This window comes from Macaca fascicularis, chromosome 13, assembly GCF_037993035.2.
Source record: "Macaca fascicularis isolate 582-1 chromosome 13, T2T-MFA8v1.1".
Classification (NCBI taxonomy): Eukaryota; Metazoa; Chordata; class Mammalia; order Primates; family Cercopithecidae; genus Macaca; species Macaca fascicularis.
In genome coordinates this window covers 58,348,766-58,371,771 of record NC_088387.1, presented here as the reverse complement: position 1 = coordinate 58,371,771, position 23,006 = coordinate 58,348,766, and the positions used below count along the sequence as shown (strand labels likewise).

Genomic DNA, 23,006 nt, shown 5'->3' with positions numbered 1-23,006 from the left:
TTCTCCTCTCCAATCTCAAATTCTTCGAGAATTCCCATCCATTTCCCTTTACTTGGTTTGCAGGACCTGAATGTACCACTCTGATCTATTTTTACTCACAATACGTCTGTGAAAAGAAAATATCTTGGGCCCCCAAAATCACTAAAGAAAACTCAAGCTGGAAACTGTTTAAGGCAAACCTGCCTCTCATTCTATTCAAAGTCACTCCTCTGCTCACTGAGATAGATGGATATCTGATTGCCTCCTTTGGAAAGGCTAACTAGAAACTCAAAAGAATGTAACCATTTGTGTCTCACCTATCTGTGACCTGGAAGCTCTCCCGGCTTCTAGTCTTCCTGCCTTAGATTCAAATTGTCTTGCCTTTCCAGACTGAGCCAATGTACTTCTTACTTGTATTGACTGATGTGTCATGTCTCCCTAAATGTGTAAAACCAAGCTGTGCTGTGACCACCTTAGGCACATGTCGTCAGGACTTCCTGAGACTGTGTCACAGGCACATCCTCAACCTTGGCAAAATAAACTTTCTAAATTAACTGAGACCTGTCTCAGATTTTTCTGGGTTCACACTTCTGACACCAAAGGTGTGGAGGTTTTCCACACCAAGCAATTCTGCAACTCTCTGGACACCAACTGGATGTCTTACAATTCAGTTCAATCACGACAATATCCAGAATTAGCAACAGACTCTACAGGCTTAAGAGCTCAGTCCCACAAGATTGTCCTCACTTCAGATATTGGTTGCAAGTCCCATGTTGTTGCTGATACTTATGACTGACTAGCTATATATTCATGGGTTCCCACGACCCCCTCCTCAGGTTCTGTAATTTGCTAGAATGGCTCATAGAACTCAGAAAGGAACCTTACTTACTGTTACCGGTTTATCATAAAGAATACAATCTAGCAACAGCCAAATGCAAGAGATGCATAGAGCAAATGGCAGCAGGGGTCGGGTGGAGTTGGGGTCGGGGGTGGTGCGGTTGTGGGGAGAATGGTTATGACGGGGCTTCCACGCTTCTACTGGCTTGCCACCCTCCCAGCACCTCGACGTGTTTACCAACCCAGAAGCTCTGAACTCTGTTATTTAGTGGCGTTAAAAGTTCCATTAATTCGTGTGATTAATTAAAACTCTGGACATTGCTTACTGAACTCAACTTCTAGCCCCTCTCCCCTCCCCTAGAGGTCACGGAGTGGGGCTGAAAATTCAAACCCTATACTTCCCTTGGTCTTTCTGGCTACCAGCCCCTATTCTGAAACTATCTAGGGACCCTCAGCCACCAGTCATCTTAGCATACAAAAGACATTCTTATCAACTCCAGAGATTCCAAGGGTTTTAGAAGCTGTGTGCTAAAAACCAGGAACAAAGACCAAGTATATATTTCATTTCTCATTATACACACTCTCCAATTTAACTTCATGCAGCTCCCACTTTGTTCACCAAGCTCTGGCCTCTCTGGCTTCTCCTGAGCACCCAATACACCAGGCTCTTTCCCACCTGAGGAGCTGGGCATATGCTGATCCCTCTGTAAGTCTGTAAGAAGCATTTTCCCCCTACTTAGCTACAGTTACAGCTTAAATATCAGTTGCTAAAAGAGACTTTCCCCAGTCCTTCCCTCTAAAGTAGACATCCCTTGTTTTTTTCCCCTTCATAGCCCATATTATTTATTTTCATAGCGCTAATAACAGTTTGAAATTCAGCATTTGTGTATTTTTTTCTGTCTTTATTCTCTATTAGACTCTGATGTTTCCTAGGGCAGAAACCATGTCAATTTAGTTGATCATTGTTTGCCCCGTGCCTTGCACAATGCCACGCATTCAGTAGATGTTAAACTCATTGAATAAATAATTTTTTATATACCTCATTTTGACATAATTTGAATTAAAATCTGATAAGTATGCCTTTGAATTTAGAACAGGGTTGAGGAGTACTGAATTTAAGTGTATAAATGGGTATCCCATAAAAGATAATGACAGCTTTTTCCACTTCCATTATGGGTAGATTAAGAATAATAAGAGCTAACATTTACTGAATGTTTGCCATGTTTCAGGCACTTTACATGTATTAATTCAATGATCCTTATGACAGCCATATGAGGTTGTTTGCAGGTGAAGGCACAAAGTCAGAGAGATTAATTAGCTTGCCCTAGACTAAACAAACATGAGAGAGGTGGGAATTTTTAACCCAAGCAATCTAGTTCAACTACTATGCCTTCTAGGATAAAACGACACAAGTTTAAGTGTAATACAACTACTTTAGGTTAGAAAGAAGGAAGAAGTCTCTGACTATAAATGCTGAATAAATTCCTAAAATTAAAAAAAAAAACTGTTTCTCTAAAGAGCTCTAAAAATTCCATGACAGCCTCCCATTTGTAATGGGAGACATTTACAAAAGTTCACATAGTACTATTTGAAATGCTTGTTTCCCAGTGCCATAAAGAAATAGCACTTGAACATAAATTTAATTTACTCAGCAAGGCCATTTTTACTTCCTGCAGAAAGGGCACTGTCACCAGCAGTTTTGCCATGAGAGTACACCAAACAAAGGAGACTGGATCTTTTATAACCTGACACGTCCACCCTACTGCTGTGTCTGGTTTCCACCGGCTGGAATGGGACCTCACATTTTGTATTTGTCCCAACTGGCTAGCAACTTAGAACTTTTTAAAAGAGGCAAAGGCAGAGGAGTACAAAGGAAGGAGGAAGTAACTTGCGGAATGCTGAGAAAGGTAAAAACACCTTCAAATAAGGAAGAGGAACAGGCTATGACCTAATGCTTGCTTGGAGCAGTATAAGCATGCCAGGGCAAATATCGAGGCTAAATTGTGAGAGCTAAGAACATAAAGTACATTGATGTCTTTCTCATGGCTAGCAGATACTTAATAATGTTAGCACAGGTCTTTGAATAAATTTTGCTTCTAAGAGAAGTTACTATTCATTTCTAATTAAATGGGGAGGAAAGTCTTTGAAGAGGAATCTCTACTTTTTATAGTACCAATGTTAGAAATAGTTAAAAACTGGAAACAACCTAAATGTCATTAAATGGAAAATGGAGAACAAAGTATAAGGTAGAAAACAACATAGATGACTCTCAAAAATGATGTTGAACAAAGAAACAAGTTGCAGAAAAATGCTAATTTCTATAAAATTCAAAAATGATCAAAATGAAACCTACTATTTAGAATATAAATGAAAAGTCTATAAAGAAAACCAAAAGAATAATTAACTAAAAACTTGAGACAATGGTTATCACTGGTGAGGAAAAAGAAGAATGCAATTGGAAAGGGATCTGCAGGTGACTTCAAAAGCACTGTTAATGTTCTATTTCTTAAGCTGGAGAGCAGGTACACACATTAATTTATTTTTCCTTTGGCCTCATATATGTTATGTGTTGTTTCACATATATCTAGCTAAAGCTATACTATGTCACCAATGCAGAAAGAAAGATCCAGCAGAATGGGAAAGCCCAAGGAAGCAATGTCATGTCTAAAAAAAGATGGGAAGGTCCAAAGATTATAAACGCCATCCTACCTGATATTGAACACCTGGCTTTCTTCCTTCTATAGCTTTAGTGCTGGGAGCCTGTACTCAATTTCCTCACAAACATTTGCTAACTCACGTGGTCAAGGGCTCAGTGGGTCAGAGCTATCACTGACATGCAGAAGCAAGTAGCCAGTTAACAACGTGTTGATGACTACTTCCCCCCAAATTCCCCACCTACATGAAATTTGCTGTATCCTGGCACATGGGGCTAGCAAGCATATTTTCAATTTACTTAGAAGCCCTCACAAAGGGCTATCTGACTATATATAGCATTGAAAGTACCTCCAATGGGTAGTTTTAAAACACCTTCAGACTCTCTCATATGCTTTGAACCCCGAGTACCTATATATAGTTATAATCACAAAAGATAGCACAAGGAAAGGGGTTAAGGATGTGGTTGAATGACTGGCTCCCTGTTCCTCTGTTAGTAGGGCCATTTTCACCACTTATCTCAATACTTTTTCACTGAAACTACAGAAATAATTGGGTACTGAGACTAAGATCACAACTGTCATCCACAACTCTCATTTTCAAATTTTGCCTTTTTCAAAAAATGATTAATACCATTAACTTGATGCAAATATTTATTAATGTAAAAGTACAAAAGCATCTGTGTAAACAATATATTTGTTTTATACACTGCAATAAAATGAAATATTTAACTTGGAAAAAGGGTTCTTTGCTCCTTAAAAAAGGTCTGAAAACATATACATATCATGTATTCTCAAACTGGACAAAATGTGGAGAATTTTTATGAACTTGATGGATGTTTATGTCCTTCCCCACTGAAGAATAGCCTGATTTTTCTACGCTCCCCTTACCCTTCACCTCATCAACTTTTCCCTTAGCTTTCCTACTCTAGGCTGTCAGCTCTTGTTTTCCAGTCAAATATATTAAAATAGGGGTGTAAGAGCAAAGGAAGGGTTAAGTGACAAAATAAAGCCAAGGGATGATGAACTTGGGATAGGTATTACCTGCCCTAGGGGTTAACCATGGGGATACATCTAGGTAGATGATCATTATCATGTTTACAGGGGAGAAAGTGAAGTGTATATATTCTATGTGGGAAAAACAGAATGCCAATCCCACTAGAAATGGGAATTAAAGGTTTCTCATATTTCATATTTTTGACAAATACTTTAATTTAGTTTATTCACATATTGCATTTTATTTGCAATATGCTAGTCATGAAGTTTAATTCAGTTTTCATTTTCTGAGGTGGTATAACTTAGACACGCTGTGTTCAAATCCTTGCTCTGCCACTTACACTTTATGAAACTCTGGGTAAAATTTTATTTTATTTTATTTTTTTGAGACAGAGTCTCGCCCTGTCACCCAGGATGGAGTTCAGTGGCGCGATCTCGGCTCACTGCAACCTCTGGTTAGCAATTCTCCTGCCTCAGCCTCCTGAATAGCTGGGCCTATAGGCGCGTGCCACCACAACCAGCTAATTTTTTGTATTTTGTAAGTAGAGACGGGGTTTCACCATGTTAGCCAGGATGGTCTCAATTTCCTGACCTCGTGATTCGCCTACCTCGGCCTCCCAAAGTGCTGGGATTACAGGCGTGAGCCACTGCGCCCGGTCTGGGTAAATTATTTAACATTACCATGTGTCACTTTCCTCATGTGTAAAATAAATCAGTGTACTATATTTACATATGCCACAAACTTCACAGAACAATGTTATAATTTTTAACCTTAGTCATTTTTTTTAATTGAGAGAAATAAATATATTTACCTATATACTTACCATTTCTGGAGTTCTCCATTCCTCAGATCCAAATTTCCATCTGGTATCATTTCCTTTCAGCCTGAAGAATTTCCTTTAGCATTTCTTGTAATGAAGGTCTGCTGGTGACAAAACCTCATTTTTGTTTATTCAGTGATACTCTCTCTTTCCAAGTATATGGAAAGTATATTTCAGTTTATGCCTGCTATGGTCACTCTCCAGTGCCTTCAGAGAGTTGTGGGTTTTATGTATTTTGTCCAGAATTTATCATGGTTTTCTGCAAAAGGACTAGTTCAATATGACCTACTCCACCATTACTAGAAGTGGCTCATATTTTAAGATGCCAGAAAAGTTTTAAATATTCAAACATTATTCTTGGACATGTGACCATCGGATGAAAGATGAACTACAATGCTTCAACATGATACATTCATAGTTATTGGCATCATACTATAAATTAATTCATGTAGTCTATTGAGTTATAATTCAGCAACCTATTTCACCATTGTTTCTATTTTTTCCACATATAAAATAAAACATTTTACTCTCTCCCATGTAAACTTGATAATGATCACCTACCCAGACACATAATCATGTACTTGGTTGTTTCTTCTTCTAGCTTTGTTTGATAAACAACAGAAACCAACTCCAGTAAATTTTAACTCCAGTAAACTTTAACAGAAAAGAAAATTATTGCAAAGAAATCAGGCAAATCACAGAAGCAGTGGACGTGTAGACAATCAGGCTGCAAAGGAAACCAAAGGAGGCAAGGAATGGCAAAATCCTATTTCGTGTATTCCAGCCCCATATCCCTTAACCCACTTATCGGGGGAAAACCCCACCCCCGATATTTATCGTGGCTTCTTTTCTATTTCCTAAGCAACTCGGCTGGTTTGAGAAATAAAGGAAAAGAGGACAAGAGAGAGAAATTTTAAAGCTGGGTGCCCAGGAGAGACATCACACGTCGGCAGGTTCCGTGATGCTCGCCGAGCTATAAAACCAGCAAGTTTTTATTAGCGATTTTCAAAAGGGGAGGGAGTGCACGAATAGGGTGTGGGTCACAGAGATCACATACTTCACAAGGTAATAAAATATCACAAAGCAAGTGGAGGCAGGGCAAGATCACAGGACCACCGGATGGGGCGAAATTAAAATTGCTAATGACGTTTTGGGCACACATTGTCATTGATAACATCTTATCAGGAAACAGGGTTTGAGAGCAGACAACCTGTCTGACCAAAATTTATTAGGCGGGAATTTCCTCATCCTAATAAGCCTGGGAGCGCTACAGGAGACTGGGGCTTATTTCATCCCTTCGGCTTCGACCGTAAAAGGCTGCCGCCTTAAGGGGGCCGTCTATAGACCCACCCTCAGGGCGCATTCTCTTTCTCAGGGATGTTCCTTGCTAAGAAAAATAATTCAGCGATATTTCTCCTATTTGCCTTTGAAACAAGAGAAATATGACTCTGTTCCATTTGGCTCACCTGCGGCCAGAAGTCTTATCTCTCTTGTTCCCTGAACATTGCTGTTATCCTGTTCCTTTTTCAAGATGCCCAGATTTCATATTGTTCAAACACACATGCTCTACAAACACTTTGTACAGTTAACACAATCATCACAGGGTCCTGAGGTGACACATCCTTCTCAGTTTACAAAGAAGATGACGGGATTAAGAGATTAAAGACAGGCATAGGAAATCACAAAGGTATTGATTGGGGAAGTGATAAGTGTCCATGAAACCTTCACAATTTATGTTCAGAGACTGCAGTAAAGATAGGCGTAAGAAATTATAAAAGTATTAATTTGGGGAACTAATAAATGTCCATATAATCTTCACAATTTATGTACTTCTGCCATGGCTTCAGCCGGTCCCTCCATTCCGGGTCCCTGACTTCCCACAACACCCACTGAACACTTTTCTTCACTCCCTACCCCCATACTGCTAGACTCTCAACTATTCCACAGCTACTTCATCTAATCTAACTAATCTAACACCAATAGTTTCCCTAAGAGTAAGCGCCCTGGGCAGGACTACTATCTGATTGGCTCAGTCTAACTGCCAGGAGGAGATAGGTAGAACCTACTTTATCATGTGTAGTATTTGCCCCAAATAAAAAGGGTATCCAGCTGTAAGTTATTTCTAATATGTTATTATTAATTATAAATTGGACAGTAGGCTGGGCATGGTGGCTCAGGCCTATAATCCCAGCACTTTGGGAGGCCGAGGTGGGCAGATCACCTGAAATCAGGAGCTTGAGACCAGCCTGGCCAACAAGGCGAAACCCCATCTCTACTAAAAATAGAAAAATTAGCCAGGCATAGTGGCGGGCACCTGTAATCCCAGCTACTTGGGAGGCCGAGGCAGGAGAATCACTTGAACCTGGGAGGTGGAGGTTGCAGTGAGCCGAGATTGCACCACTGTACTCCAGCTGGGCGACAGAGTGAGACTCTGTCTCAATTTAAAAAAAAACAAAAAAAACTTGGACAGCATAAATCACTAGCAAGAGAGTAAAGAGGTCAAAATCATACAATATGAGAAATTTGTAAAAATAACTTGTCATGCTTGCTTTTTCCTTGCTTCAGTGCTTCTAATTATTTTGGAGTTAAAAGTTACGCCCAACGCCCAACTTAGTGGATCACGAGGTCAGGAGATAGAGACCATCCTGGCTAACATGGTGAAACCCTGTCTCTACTAAAAATACAAAAAAAATTAGTCGGGCGTGGTGGCAGGCACCTGTAGTGCCAGCTACTCAGGAGGCTGAGGCAGGAGAATGGCGTGAACCCAGGAGGCGGAGCTTGCAGTGAGCCGAGATGCACCCCACTGCACTCCAGCCTGGGCGAACACTCCGTCTCAAAATTAAAAAAAAAAAAAAAGGTATGCCCAACTTAAGATCTGATATACAAAGCTCTCATTTTTTAAACACATAAGGCAGGACAACTTTAGTTAGAAGAGGATTTCTGCTCTTCAAAAGTATTCATTGGCCAGGCATGGTGGCTCACACCTAAAATCCCAGCACTTTTGGAGGCCAAGGCAGGTGGACTGACTGGGACCAAGAGTCTGAGACCAGCCAGGGCAAAATAGCAAGACCCCTTCTGTACAAAAAAAAAAAAAAAAATTTCAACTGGCTGGTGGCATGTGCCTTTACTCCTAGCTACTCAAGAGACTGAGGCCAGGATCACCTGTGCCCAGGAAGTGGAGGCTGCAGTGAGCCATGATCATGCCACTGAACTTTGGCCTGAGCAACAGAGCAAGACCTGTCTCAGAAAAAAAAAAAAAAAATGATTCATTGCTGGATTCCTTTATATAACTGGCTCCCTCATTACAACTGAAATAAGATTTAGAAAAACCCTATTTTCTTCTCCTTTCTGAATCAGGACACAGGTTTTAACCAATCAATTTCTGCTTTTATATCAAGAACATCATTTTATTCATTTATAGATTCATGCATTTAAGGTGCCTACCCCTCACATAATTTCCATCTTGGGTAGACATGAATAAATTTAAAACATGGGTAGACATGAATCAATTATTCTACTGAAGCTACTAAAATCAAGCTAATATGAAGTACCAGGCGTAACAGTATTGAACAATAAGAAAAAAAATGTAAAAGACTGAACTTCAGTGAGTGTTTTGGCTAGCTTGTCCATTTGACTGTCATTGACTAGGCCATGCTACAACTCTGTAGAGAGAAAAGTTGTAGAAAACTGATAATAATACAAATAACTCCCATCCATAGAAATGCAAATTATGTCCTGTAGAATGGTACTGATTATTGCTCAGTGGATATTCATCAGTTTTGCCAGTTTTGCATTCAATATGTGGTACTTCAACTGGCAATAATATCATTATTTAGTTAAATATAATCTTTGACAAATTATCATTTTATATTGTTTTGAGAATCATGATCATATTCACTTTTTAACTTTATCCTTTAAAAATGGTCTGCTTGGTAGAAGGTTAAAATAGAAAGATAAACCTACATATCCGTCATCAATAATTCTGTAATGCAACCTTGAAAAACATGGCAAAGGAGGGCTGCCTAGGGGACAACTGCTATAACTAAACAGACTTGGGATCAATACAATGATTATTTCTCTATATTACATAATAGAAATACTCTAGAAATGTATTGTTCTCTACTATAGATAGTATGTCTACATATAAAACATATATATTATATACACATATATAGTATGTACATATATACATACACAGTATATATGGTATATATGGTATATATTATATACACATATATAGTATGTACATATATGCATACACAGTATATATGGTATATATTGTATATATTATATACATTGTATATACAGTATATATACTGTATAACTGTATAAATAAGATATAAAAGATATCTTATTTACTATACTATATGTAGTATACTACTAAAGATATTTACTATACAGTATATATACTGTATACTACTAAATATATCTTATTTACGATACAGTATATATACTGCATACAACTAAAAATATTTACTATACAATATAGAGACTTACACATATAAAGTATACAGCATTCAGTATATACAAACACATGTGTGCGTGTATGTATATGATAGACAATACAGAAAATAACTGTGCCAATATTTAAATGGGAGACAATTTATATTATTTAGAATAGGAATCCAGTAAATAACATGAATCCTAGACTAACTCTGGCATTTTAACTCTTCATCCAGTTGTATATGTATTTTAATACAATGAGAGCACAATTCATAATTTGGCATCAAGAGTTTATTTCCTTTTTACAGGCACACAGTTAAGTAATTTTATCTTTTCAATTAGATACAGTATAGAGACAGGACAAACCAAAGTGTTTTTCTACCCTCACACACCACTCAACACATTTCTCATACCAGATGTATGTGCGTTTCTCTGCACACTACAAGCAATTCTCTAATAGATACCAAATGCGTCGTCCTATAATTTAAATCAATTCTGACATTATCTACCTGGAGATAGCATCAGATCCCACAGGTAAGGACTGAGTCCCACAAGATTGTCCCCCCACCCCCCACTTCTGATGCCAATCACAAACCCCATGTTGTGACCTGTGCTTCTGACCAACTGGCTATATATCAGGGTTCCCACGAACCCCTTTTTGGGTTCAATTAATTTGCTAGAGTGGCTCCCAGAACTCAGAGAAACACTTTACTTATACTTACCCATTTATCATAAAAGTTACTACAAAGGATACAGACGAACAGCCAGATGGAAGAGATGCATAAGACATGTGGGAAGGGGCAGAGAGTGCCATGTCCTCTTTGGGCATGCCACTCTGCAGGCACCTCCAGCTGTTCAACTTTCCAGAAGCTCTCTGAACCCTGTCCTTTTGGATTTTTATGGAGGTTTCTTTAAGTAGGCATGACTGATTAGATCAATAGTCAAAGGGGAATCTATCCAATCTTCAGCTTCTATAGGATGTGGGGTTCAGCTGAAAGAGCCAACCCTCTAATCACAAAGTTGGTTCCTCTAGCAACCAGCCCCCCTATCCTGAGGCTATCCAGGAGCCTCCAGCTACCAGTCATCTCATTAGCATACAAAAAACACGTTATCACTTTAGAGATTCCAAGGGTTTGGGTTGTTGTGTGCCAGGAACCAGGGGAAGAGACCAAACATATACTTCTAATTATATCATAAATCATATCTAAATATCCATCATTAATAGGTTTCTCACAGGTAACTTAATAATACAATCAGATTTTCCTAGCCAGAAAAGACCATGTTCTTTTGAAGTCTTCACTATAAAGTAGTTCCACAATGCAGTTTCAAACATTCTGAATGTAATTTCAAATAACAGTAACAAAAATGCTTTTTAAAAATCCCTTTGCAATCAAGAAGTTCTAGTCAATATGGTAACTTAATTCATTTTAGATGCATATTTCAACTTTTTATATTTAATCTGACCTAAAGTGTAATTTCCAAAGTGATATTTCCTGAAGCCAAAAACCCAGACTTCATGTCTCTAGAGTAATCTTGCCATATATTAGTAAGTCTATATCCCCCTTCTCAAAGTAGTTCTGGCTGGCCTGGGCTTGTTGTAAATAATTGGTTCAGTAAGACAGCTTTTTAACTGTCAACACCCCTAACAATTCACACAATGTACATGGAAAGTATTGTACCTTAAATTAAAGATGTGTTTCCTCTAAATAAAGTTTATTGTTTGGGAGAGTCTGCTGAACGGAAATGCAGTTTTATGTTCTCTAGAAAAGAAGTGAAAAGGCATCTCATCTCACTTTTCCCTTCCTTTATCCCATTTCAAGCATGACCCAGAAATTAAATATTTTATGTAGACAGAAAAAGTAACATATCTTTAAAGGATGCAAACCTGCAAAATCTAATAGTCATGTAAGCCTGTGAGATTGCCAAAAACTGTTCTACATTTTTAATATCTGAAAATAATCAATAATTTTATGTCAAATACAAATTTTCCAAGCTCCCTGGTCTATCCCCTTTAAAATTTTAAACAAATATACTTGATATGAAAAATAGCAGTTTATCCAAATATCAAATATTATACTGAGTATTTGAACAGCAAACACAAACAGTCCTAATCCCAATCATAGACTATGTTGTGAAATGTTAATGTATTTAAATTTTTTAATTATACATGGAATTAACTTAAATACTGCACTTTAAATAATTAGTTATTAATATTTCATTCATATTAAATAACAAGAACACATGAACAAGTGATATCCAACACAGGAAATCTTCAAAGGTAAATTATACATTGTGGGAAGTCTAGTTTTGGCTTCTGGAAAATGTTAACTGCAAATAATATACACAGATGTTCACAGAAATACTGAATAACTCTTTTAAGGAAATACTAAATGACGCGGTAATAACAGAAAAGTTAAAAAAATACACTGTGTTATATTTATAACTCTTAATCAAGTCAAATTAATAAGGCAGACTCAATTAACAGTTATGGTTTCACAATAATTTTAGTGAATAATACAAGGTATCAAATTACTGGAAATCCTTGTCCCAGTTTTATACCAATTTTCAGCATTATTATTTAAAATAAATTTAAATAAATCTCACCATATCAGTATTCCGAAAATAACTCAAAAAGTAAACCACTTAGCTTATATTACCTACAGGCAGAGTAGAGCTCTGAGTAGGACTCTGTCTCTAGGATGAAGAACAGGATGCAAATCCATATTGCCAATTAATATCTATAATAGCAACTTATGAAAACTGCCTTTCCACCAACCCTACCACAAGGGGAGCCACAAGATACTCCATGAAAAGAAATATGTGTTCTAAACATCATGATTCCTCTCCAACCATGCCCACACCTGAGTGGACTGGGAATGGGCACCTGACATAGCCTGGAGGTTGGTAAGTAAAACATGAGAAACTTAAGAGGGGAAGCTCTGCCAAAACAACAGCAGCGATGAACTCCTAGGCCAATCCATCTCTGTCTCTCCAAGGAACTATGGACACCCAGACAAGAGCACGAAGAAAAGCAGAAAGATTTTAAAAGTTAGGTTATTGATAAAACACTAGAATTAAGATCTGTGGACTGCTGAAGCTAGGACAGGTAACACAGAACCCATAACTTTTGGAGATTCTAGAATGGCATATCGATTCTATTCTCCATGAGATTCACTTATTCTTAATGAGGCTCAAATAACGGCCCTATTTGTTCCTATTTAGGAGAGGAGAGAATAGGACTGGAATCTCACAGTTTGGCTTTCCCTGGGTTCCCCTGAGGTCTTCCTAAGTGGTCAAGATTTGTCTCTTCTTATTATCATGCATATCCTTACACTATAGCATCCTATGACAAAGCATCTGAGGTGGTCTCTGTTCCTTATGTTCTCCAGAAAATAATTGAAAGGGCATCTTATATCACTTTTCACTAAAAGTGCTAAATAGAAGATCATGTGTGCTGTAAACATAATTCTTCTCCAACTGTGCCCCACATAAACCTGAGTGGACTAGGAATGGGCACCTCACACAGTCTGGAGGCTGGTAAATAAGTGTTAAATAAAAGATGCTAAATCAAAGATCATCTGTGTTGATGTTTAGCTCATTCTTGTTATTAAGTCATGCCAAATTAGAAAAAAGTCATCAACTGGTTGGACGCAGTGGTTCATGCCTGTAATCCCAGCACTTTGGGAGGCCAAGGTGGGTGGATGACTGGAGGTCAGGAGTTCGAGACCAGCCTGGCCAACATGGTGAAACCCTATCTCTACTAAAAGTACAAAACACAGGTGGGTGTGGTGGCACACATCTGTAAACCCAGCTACTCAGGAGGCTGAGGAAGGAGAATCACTTGAACCCAGGAGGCATTGGTTGTGGTGAGTCAAGATCACTCCACTGCACTCCAGCCTGGGCAACAGAGCTAGACTCCATCTCACAAAAAAAAAAAAAAAACCATCAACAATCACTTAAAGAAAAACAAAGCCTTTAGTACTGATGCAATCCACTAAATAAAATGAGAAGTCATGAATCCAAACAGAGTAGATAGATTGGATAGGTAGGTAGGTAGATACACAGATAGACAGACAAGATAGATAATGCTAGTTTGGATGTCTCCACCAAATATCAAGTTGAAATCTGATTGCTATTATAATAGTATTAAAAGGTGGGGACTTTAAGAGGCGATTAGGCCATGAGGGCTCTGTCCTCATAAACTGGTTAATGTTATCACGAGGATGGGTTAGTTACTGTGGGAGTGGGCTCCCAATATGTTCAGCCCCCTCCCTCTCTCTGTCTCTCACACTTGCTTGCCATGTGATGCCTTCTGCCATGAGATGACCCTCACCAGAAGCCAATGCCACACTCTTGGACTTCCCAGCCTCCAGAACTACGAGCCAAATAAACTTCTATTCTTTATAAATCACTCAGTTTGTGGTATTTGTTATAGGAGCAGCAAACAAAGGCAGATGAGAAGGAAAAACCCAAACTTACAATAGAATGCCATTTACTAAGTGGTGAAAAAATGACAGACTTTGAAAATCATTTTACAACCATAGTAATAACTGATCCAGGCAAAAATCATCAATGAGTGCTAAAACTATGAGTAAAAGTTTGGTGAGAAACAGGATATTAATGTAGTCTCAACGTATGTCCCCAATGATTATTAATTACAAGGGGAAGAAACAGTAATTCTATAGTAAAGAAATCTGTGGAATACCTTAACCAAATGATTAAAATCAACATCAAAAATAATAACACATACTGATTTAATGCCCTGATAAGGCCACAACATCACCTACGTAATCTTACTCCCAAAAATACAAACCTGAATTTAATCACAAAAAAAATCAAACAAACACAAATTGAGGGACAGTCTCCAAAAAACTAGCCTATACTCTTCAGAAATGTTAATGTCATGAAAGACAAAGAGGGCCGTTAAACTGTTCCAGATTACAGGAGATTAAAGAGATATGACATCTAAATTAAATGCACAATCCTGTATGAGGGGAAAAACATCATGGGACATTACTGACACAACTGGCAGCGGGTCAACAGGAGAGTATATTAGATAATTGTATACATCAATGTTAAGTTTCCTAACTGTAATAGTGGTTAAGCAAAAGAATGCCCTTGTCTTTGGAATATATTCACTGAAGAATATAGGAATATAAAAGGACACATTGTCTGCAACTTACTCTCGAATCATTCAGAAAAAATCATTTGAAAGTAATGTGTGGCAAGGGGATAGTGTGGTGGGAACATGTGATAAAGCAAATGTGACAACATGTTTAAAATGGTAAATCTAGCTGAGGGGGCCTTAGAAGTTCTTTTCGCTATTCTTACAACTCTTCAGTAAATTTGAAATTATTTCAAAATAAAAGACTAAAAAAAATAGCTGAGTTTGTAAGAGAGAGCACTTCTCTTCACCAAAAAGTAGGAACTAAAAACCAACGTGGTAGGCATACAAAGCTGTGTTAGAGCTTAGTTCCATAAGACATATTTCCATATGTCTTTGTGTGAGAGAATGTACAGTGCAAGGAAGGGGAAACCAGGAGTAGCCCAGCAACAACTTGAGTTGAGGAGACAGAACTGAAAAACTGGAGAAGACAAGGTAGTTAGTTCCCTGGAGAGGGAGAATCATACAGAGAGAACTCCAGAGATTTTCAGAGGGATCCCCTTGAGAATTCAGCTGAGTACTGACAGCACATGCATATTATAAAACCATGAGGCTGGAGAAAGAGCAACCAGAAATGATTACAGATAACAGTGCTTGGCACTCATATCGGGCTGGGAATAGTGCCTGTTCTCACCAGCCCGACAGAAAAACTTTGTGATTCACAGTCATTGGGTAGAGTATACAGAAAAGTCTTGGCTCAGGAGTAGGAAATTATTAGCCCTAGTAGCTAAGCACTACTCAGATCCTGACTAATACTTAATAAATCTTAAAAGCAAGTTTTGAAAAAATTAAACTAATTTCAAATATTTAACTGCATCACAGAATAAAGCTCAAAGCTATTTATAGAAAGATAAAATCATTCAGGCTGGGCATGGTGGCTCAGGCCTGTAATCCCAGCACTTTGGGAGGCTGAAATGGGTGGATCGTTTGAGTCCTGGAGTTCGAGACCAGCCTCGGAAACATGGCAAAACCTTGTATCTGCAAAAAACTACAAGAAATTAGCCAGGCATGGTGGTGCACACCTGCAGTCCCAGCTATTTGGGAGCTGAGGCTGGAGGACTGCTTGGGCCTGGGAGGCTGAGGCTGCACTGGCCACGCACTCTAGCTTGGGCAACAGAGCAAAACCATATCTTAAAAAAAAGAAAAAGAAATGTAAGATTCGCAATCTGACATTTAATTTAAAAAATTACCAGACTTCCAAAGAAGTATAAAAATACGGCCCAAAGCCGGGCGCGGTGGCTCAAGCCTGTAATCCCAGCACTTTGGGAGGCCAAGATGGGCGGATCACGAGGTCAGGAGATCGAGATCATCCTGGCTAACACGGTGAAACCCCGTCTCTACTAAAAAATACAAAAAACTAGCCGGGCGAGGTGGCAGGCGCCTGTGGTCCCAGTTGCTCGGGAGGCTGAGGCAGGAGAATGGCGTAAACTCGGGAGGAGGAGTTTGCACTGAGCTGAGATCCGGCCACTGCACTCCAGCCTGGGCGACAGAGGGAGATTCCGTCTCAAAAAAAAATATGGCCCATAATAGAAAAAAAATTAATTAAAACCAAACCAGGACTGGCAGACATTTATAATCTGGAGACTAGAATATTAAAACAATGATTATAACCGTATTCCACATGTTAAACAAATGTAGTAGACATGAAATATATTTTTTAAAAGACCCAAATCCAACTTCTACACATAAAAACAACATGTGAAATGAAAAGTATATATGAAAAATATATTGGATAGAATGAACAGCATTATTAGACATTGCCAAATAAAAAATTGGTGTCCTTGAAGACCTAGCAACAGAAACTTTACAAAATGAAACCTGGAAAGAAAAGAGAATTTTAAAAATAAACAGAGCACCAATGAGCTGTGACAACTTCAGTCAGCTCACAATACATATAACTGTCATCCCCCAAAACAGTGCAAGAATCAAAGGGCATACAGAAAAAATAGAAAAAAAATTTCAAGAAACAAGGTCAAAATTTCCCCAAATTCATTGAAAACTACAAACCTATGGATCCAAGAAGCTCCCTAAACCCCAACCATAAGAAACACGAAAAAGACTACACTTGCAAGGCACATCATAATGAAATTACTCAAAACCAGTAATAAAGAGAAAAATGTTAAAACAGCCAGAGAAAAACAGAAACTTAAGTACAAATACAGAAAGATAAAGATGATAGCAGATTTTTCATCAGAAACAAGGCAAATGAAAAAAAAAACAGTGGATCAAGATCTTCAAAGTACTGAAAGAAAAAACTGTCAACCTAGAACTCTATACCCGGTGAAAATGTCTTTCAAACAAACATTTTTCCATACAAAAGCTGACAGAATTTTTCAGTAGCCAATCCTAACCACAAGAAATACTTTTAAAAAGGAACTACATTAGACAGAAGAAAAATCATACTATATTAGAAATATAGATCTATAAAAAGATATTAAAGGACTGAAAATAGTAACTATATTGACGAATATTTAAGATATTGTTCTCATTATTTAAATCTCTAAAAAATAACTGACTAAGCAAAAATAACAATGATGTTGTATGGGGCTCATAACATGTAAAAGTAAAGCGGTTAGAAAGGGAGAAATGGAAGTAAATTATTGAAAGGTTTTTATACATGAAGTGGTATAATATTACTTGAAAATACACTATGATAAAAGGATGTATGCTATAAACCCTACAGCAGTCACTAAAATAAACAGTTACTATCAATAAGCCAACAAAAGAGATAAAATGGAATTGTAAAAAATTTCAATTAATCAAAAAGAAGGAAGAAAAGAAGAGAGAACAAAGAACAAATGGGACAAATGGAAGACAAATAGCAAGATGACATTTAAATTTAACCTCGAAATTTTGAAAACCTGGCAGGGCCTGGTGGCTCATGCTTGTAATCCCAGCACTTTGCGAGGCCGAGGCAGGTGGATCACGAAGTCAAGAGATCAAGATCATCTGACCAACATAGTGAAAACCCATCTCTATTAAAAATACAAAATTTAGCTAGGCATGGTGGCGCATGCCTGTAGTCCCAGCTACTCGGGAGGCTGAGGCAGAATTGCTTGAACCCGGGAGGCAGAGCTTGCAGTGAGCCCAGATTGCACCACAGCACTCCAGCCTGGCGACAGAGCAAGACTCCATCTCAAAAAAAAAAAAAAAAAATTTGTTTTGAAAAATGTAAATAGTTATTTTAGGGTACCAGTTTCATGACTGACTTTATTCTTTCTCAAATTTGCTGTTCAATAATAAAAGATAAAGTTCTAAGTCACCATGTTTTATATAAAATAGATTACATATGAGTGGTCAGTGCCTGTAGTCCCAGCTACCTGGGAGGCTGAGGCAGGAGGATCATTCAAGCCCAGGTGTTACAGACCAGCCTCAGCAACCTAGCGAGACCACATCTCAAAGCAGAAGAAGAAGAAAAAAGAGTGGTCAGAGGTATATGTGTATCTTAAATTAAAAGAAATAATAAAACCAGACTATATGCAGTGGCTCACGCCTATAATACAAGCACTCTGGGTGGCCAAGGCAGCAGAATCACTTGATCCCAGGAATTCAAGGCTGCAGTGATATGATCATACCACTGCACTCCAGCCTGGGAAACAGAGTGAGACGACCTCAAAATAAATGAACGAATAAATATCCACATACTAACACAGCTTACAAAGAAGATTACTAATATTTTGAAGACACCAATACCCCATCTCCTACTCTCCTCCCCAAGCAACCACTATCCTGAATTCTGAATTAATCATTCCTCTGCTCTTATTTATGGTTTTACCAGATATGCATGAAATCCTGAATGGTATTTGTTGCTAATTTTTAATTTTTATAAAAATTAAATCATACTGTATATATTCTTATATGGTTTGCTTTTTTCAATCAACATTGTATTTTTGATGCTCATCCATGTTGGTGTGTAGCTATGTTCTATTCATTTTCAATAGATTTTTACATTTTCCTATTGATGGCCATATGGGTAATTTCTAGAGCTGTGCTCTTAGAAACAGCGCTTATGAATGTCTTGTACCTCTCTTGATTTAAGTGGGTATGTAAAGGAATGGAATTGCTACATTATGTTTCCAGATATAATGATCACTCTGTGTTATTAGCCTTATTTTATTAATAAATGAAGGCTTATAGAGACCAGGAAACTTGTTCAAGGTCACACAGCTAGGTAGTAAAGTTAAGACCAATAAATTCTGCTCCTTCCACTTGAAAAAAACTCAAGGTTAGGTAGCTCATACTTCTGGAAACATGTAACTATCAAACAGAATCCTGATTGTTTTATCTTGTTTTACCTAAAGTTAAAAGAGGAGGTCCTAGGAAATTATTCCACTCAATTCTACCACTTGACCACTTGAAGCAACTTGACTACATAATGATCATGATTAAAACTTTTATTCTATTAAAATATCCTGTATTTCACCATTCCTGAAAATTCTAGTCAAATGTTATAGTTTAAAACGTGTACAAATTGTGTATGTATAAAATTATAAGACATAGTAATAAAGTGGTTCTCATTGTGACTACAGTTTTACATTAAATTACAAGCACTTTTATTTTTGCCATAACTAAATTTGGAATTACTATGTTTAAGATTCACTGAAGTGAATGTAATAATTATTTTTTAAATATTACATATTCCTTTTAGAAATTACTTGAGAATACTTTGAAAAATGTCCTGCATGTCATTTAAGCCAACCAAATAATTTCCAAGATACCTAGCATTACACTTAAACTTTAAAAAGGGTAAAAAGTCAACTTTTTTTTTTCAGCTAAGGTCAACTATTTAGCTCTGCAATCTTTCCTTTAAAAAATATTTGTAATAATTTGGTCTCTGATTTATTTCACAAGTCTTAATCTTGCTTTATAAATAATCCTATTTTCAATCACACTTTATTATCTAACATGGCTGTTTATTAATTACATGATCCTATGGTAAAGCACATATTTCTAAAAATGTAACTACTGAGACCTACAGCAGTGTAAAGGCATCTTCACATTATAGTACTCTGTAAATATTACATTGTTACTTTTAACAAAAAGGAACCAGATTATAACAAAATTGTTACAAAATAGCTTAAAAGTGTAATAGAACTTCATTAAAGAAAACATTAAAATGAATGAGTTTTAACTAGACCTATAACAATTTTATATATGCTAGAGATAAAATTAATATGAGGTTACATAATTTTTTTTTTTTTTTTTTTTGAGACAGGATCTCACCTTGTCACCCAGGCTGGGGTACAAGTGGTGCCAGTGCAACCTCTGTTTCCTGGGCTCAAGCAACCCTCCCACCTCAGCCTCTTGAGGAGCTGGGACTACAGGTGCATGACACTACACTCAGCTAATTTTTTAAAAATGTTTTGTAGAGACAAGGTCTCAGTATATTGCCCAGGCTGGTCTCAAACTCTTGGACTCGAGCAATCCTCTGGCCTTAGCCTTTCAAAGTGCTGAGATTACAAGTGTGAGTCACCACACCTAGCTGAGGTTAAATAATTTTATACTATAAAAAAGCATAAGATCTTGTGAGTTCCAAAGTGCCTTGGGTATCAAGAGCCAACATTCTATTTCAGGGATTTTAACTTAATGCTCCTTTAATATCTTTGCTGGATGTTGTTAGAATAGTATTTCAAACATTTTCTACAATTTGAATTAAATATTACCTTACTAAATAATGAGAGGCTGGGCAAAAAAAAAAATGTTAAGTATATCTCCAAATATAGCACAACAGTTTAATGCTCTGTTTGTGGCCTTAACAAAATATGAAAGTCTGCAACACATTCACAAACCACCTGGAGATTCAAACTCACAATGAACGTGCAATGACATATTGTGCTACTTGACATTAGCTATTACCAAAGACAGTTCAAAAGGAAGAGAACAGAGACAATCTTATTAGTATAATTGGAAATGTGCTGACATATCCACCTGACCAAACATCTTCTCTTGCAGTGTATTATATTACCTGAGAAAGGTAACTTATAATCAGTGCTAATATGCTCCTTAACCTGATTTACAAGGTCAACTAGCTATAAACAGAACAAGGCCCAGGAGCTACCATACAGGTGACTTCAATTCTGTATGTCTGGACTGGATGGGAATACGGGGGCTTACATGTTTGTGGCCTTGTTGGAGTATGGGAATAGGACTGCAGTGAGAATTCTGGTTATAAAAACTCTCCCTTGTAAAATTCACTGTAAATCAAGGACAAAAATCATGAGATTGTTTGTTTTATTATACTTTAAGTTCTAAGGTACATATGCACAACGTGCAAGTTTGTTACATATGTATACCTGACATGTTGGTGTGCTGCACCCATTAACTCGTCATTTACATTAGGTAAAATCATGAGAGTTTTAAGGACAAAAACATGGAAAAATCTTTCTGTTAGCAGCTAGTGGAATAATTCATTTAGGAGGAAAATGGGAGAAATTTTTTGTAACTGCTGAGAGTAAAAACTCGGAGAACCTAGGCTTGAGAATAATGTACATCTACTAATTCAGGACTAGACACATAAATTAGAGAGTTTTTGACATAAAAGTAACATTTGAAGTGATGCAACGCATGAATCAGCTCACTGAGGGATTGAGTATAGACAGAGAATACAGCCACCCCGATGTTAAGAGATCACAACTAAAAAAATTTTTAAAACTCGGAAGGACTGAGAACCAGTAATAAAAGAGGAAAACCAGGAAAGTATGTTGGCTGAGAGCCAAATGAATAAACGATACAAGGAGAGTCATTCAGGTGCATTAATAAATGCTAAAAGTAAAGCATTACATTCCTTTCCAAAAATAGCAAATCCTCAAACAGAAATAGAGAAAAATTGAAAGATATTACTTGGCATTCATTTATCAGTGACAGAGAAAAAACGGAAGTTCTAACAATGTTATCTAATCGAGATGTTTTATTCATTTTCATTACGTATATGCTGTGTATGGTACTCCCGAGCATCGTATCTTCCTTTTAACATCCACATGAAACAAGCTTTTAAAGAGCACAGCAATTCTCTTGGCAGCATTAATTGTAAAGAGAACCTCTTAAGTTGTTTTACCAGCTCAGACTGACTGACTAAACAACCAGCGTCTCCCATTCAGCTGCCAGTCTTTCCTCAGAAATGCCGGTTTGGCATAACTTTAAGACTCAAGATGGTATAAGGCGCACCCTGTTTCTTCCAAGAGAATGGGCAAAACTCAACATTCACGGAGGGCTTAGAGAAAATTAGATCCGTATACTGTGACGTCCTGGAAGGGAGAGGCTCACCTCCTACAAAGTAGATGCTCAATAAATATTTTTGATGTAATTCTGGAAGAGCTCCATTTGAGATCGGGAGTGCACCTACTCCAGGGCACCACCCCCTGCAGAATAGTTGCATTCCCACGCCCCTCATACTCCGCTCAGTAAAGGCACCCGCGAACTAGCAGGCATCCGCGAACTAGCAGGCATCCGCCCAGTGAATAAAAGCAAAGTAGGACGGCGCACCACCGCAGTCCGGACTCTTAAGGTTAAAAGACAACCCCTTGCCCTCGGGCCAGGGCTCACCTGCCTCGGGATGGGGAAGAAGCGCGACTCCTGGCCGCTTCGGAGTAGGCGTCCCGGCAAAACTCTCGCCTCATCACCAGACACTACCCGGGCAGAAGGTTCCTGTACTAGGTCCTTGGACCCGAGAGGGAGGGACAAGCTCACTTGGTCTCTTGGGTCTCCAGGCCGCCGCCGCCACCACAGTTCCCTCAGGTGTTACAAAGAGTCCGGGGTGTGCGCGAGCTCCCGCATCGTCGCTTAGCAACCTGAGAAGCTGTCCGGTCGTCCCAACTCATCAATTCCCCCGCCCTTCCAGAGTGTGAATCGTTTTTTAAATGATTTTGTTTCCGGGTCGAGCCAGCTTTACGCAGCGGAAGGTCTCTTTACCTCCCACGTTTACCCTCACGGGAGGACGAAGTCTCAGTCACGCGCGTGGGGGGTGATGTCGCTAAGGGGTCATTCTCTCCTCCCTGGAGTTACAAACAAAATCTCTCCCGCCAATTGCCGGGCGCCATCAGGCAGGTCCTTTCCTCCTGACCCCAAATCATGCGCTTGTCGTCGTCCTCCAATCACAGCGGCTCATCCTCCGGGACT

General features: G+C 38.2%; 1 protein-coding gene across 17 annotated transcripts in view; it reads right to left on the bottom strand.

Moving 5' to 3' along the window:
* WDPCP (WD repeat containing planar cell polarity effector) overlaps positions 1-22,966 on the bottom strand; it is a 487,362-nt gene extending 464,396 nt beyond the window's left edge. For 16 of the 17 annotated variants that reach the window (XR_012422331.1, XR_001484464.4, XR_012422332.1 and 13 more), the window contains exon 1: positions 22,434-22,966. The gene's annotated coding sequence lies outside the window, so the exon portion shown is untranslated. The remainder of the gene's footprint in view (positions 1-22,433) is intronic. The other variant, XM_045368565.3, reaches the window with a different exon arrangement.
* Positions 22,967-23,006: the final 40 nt, after the last annotated feature.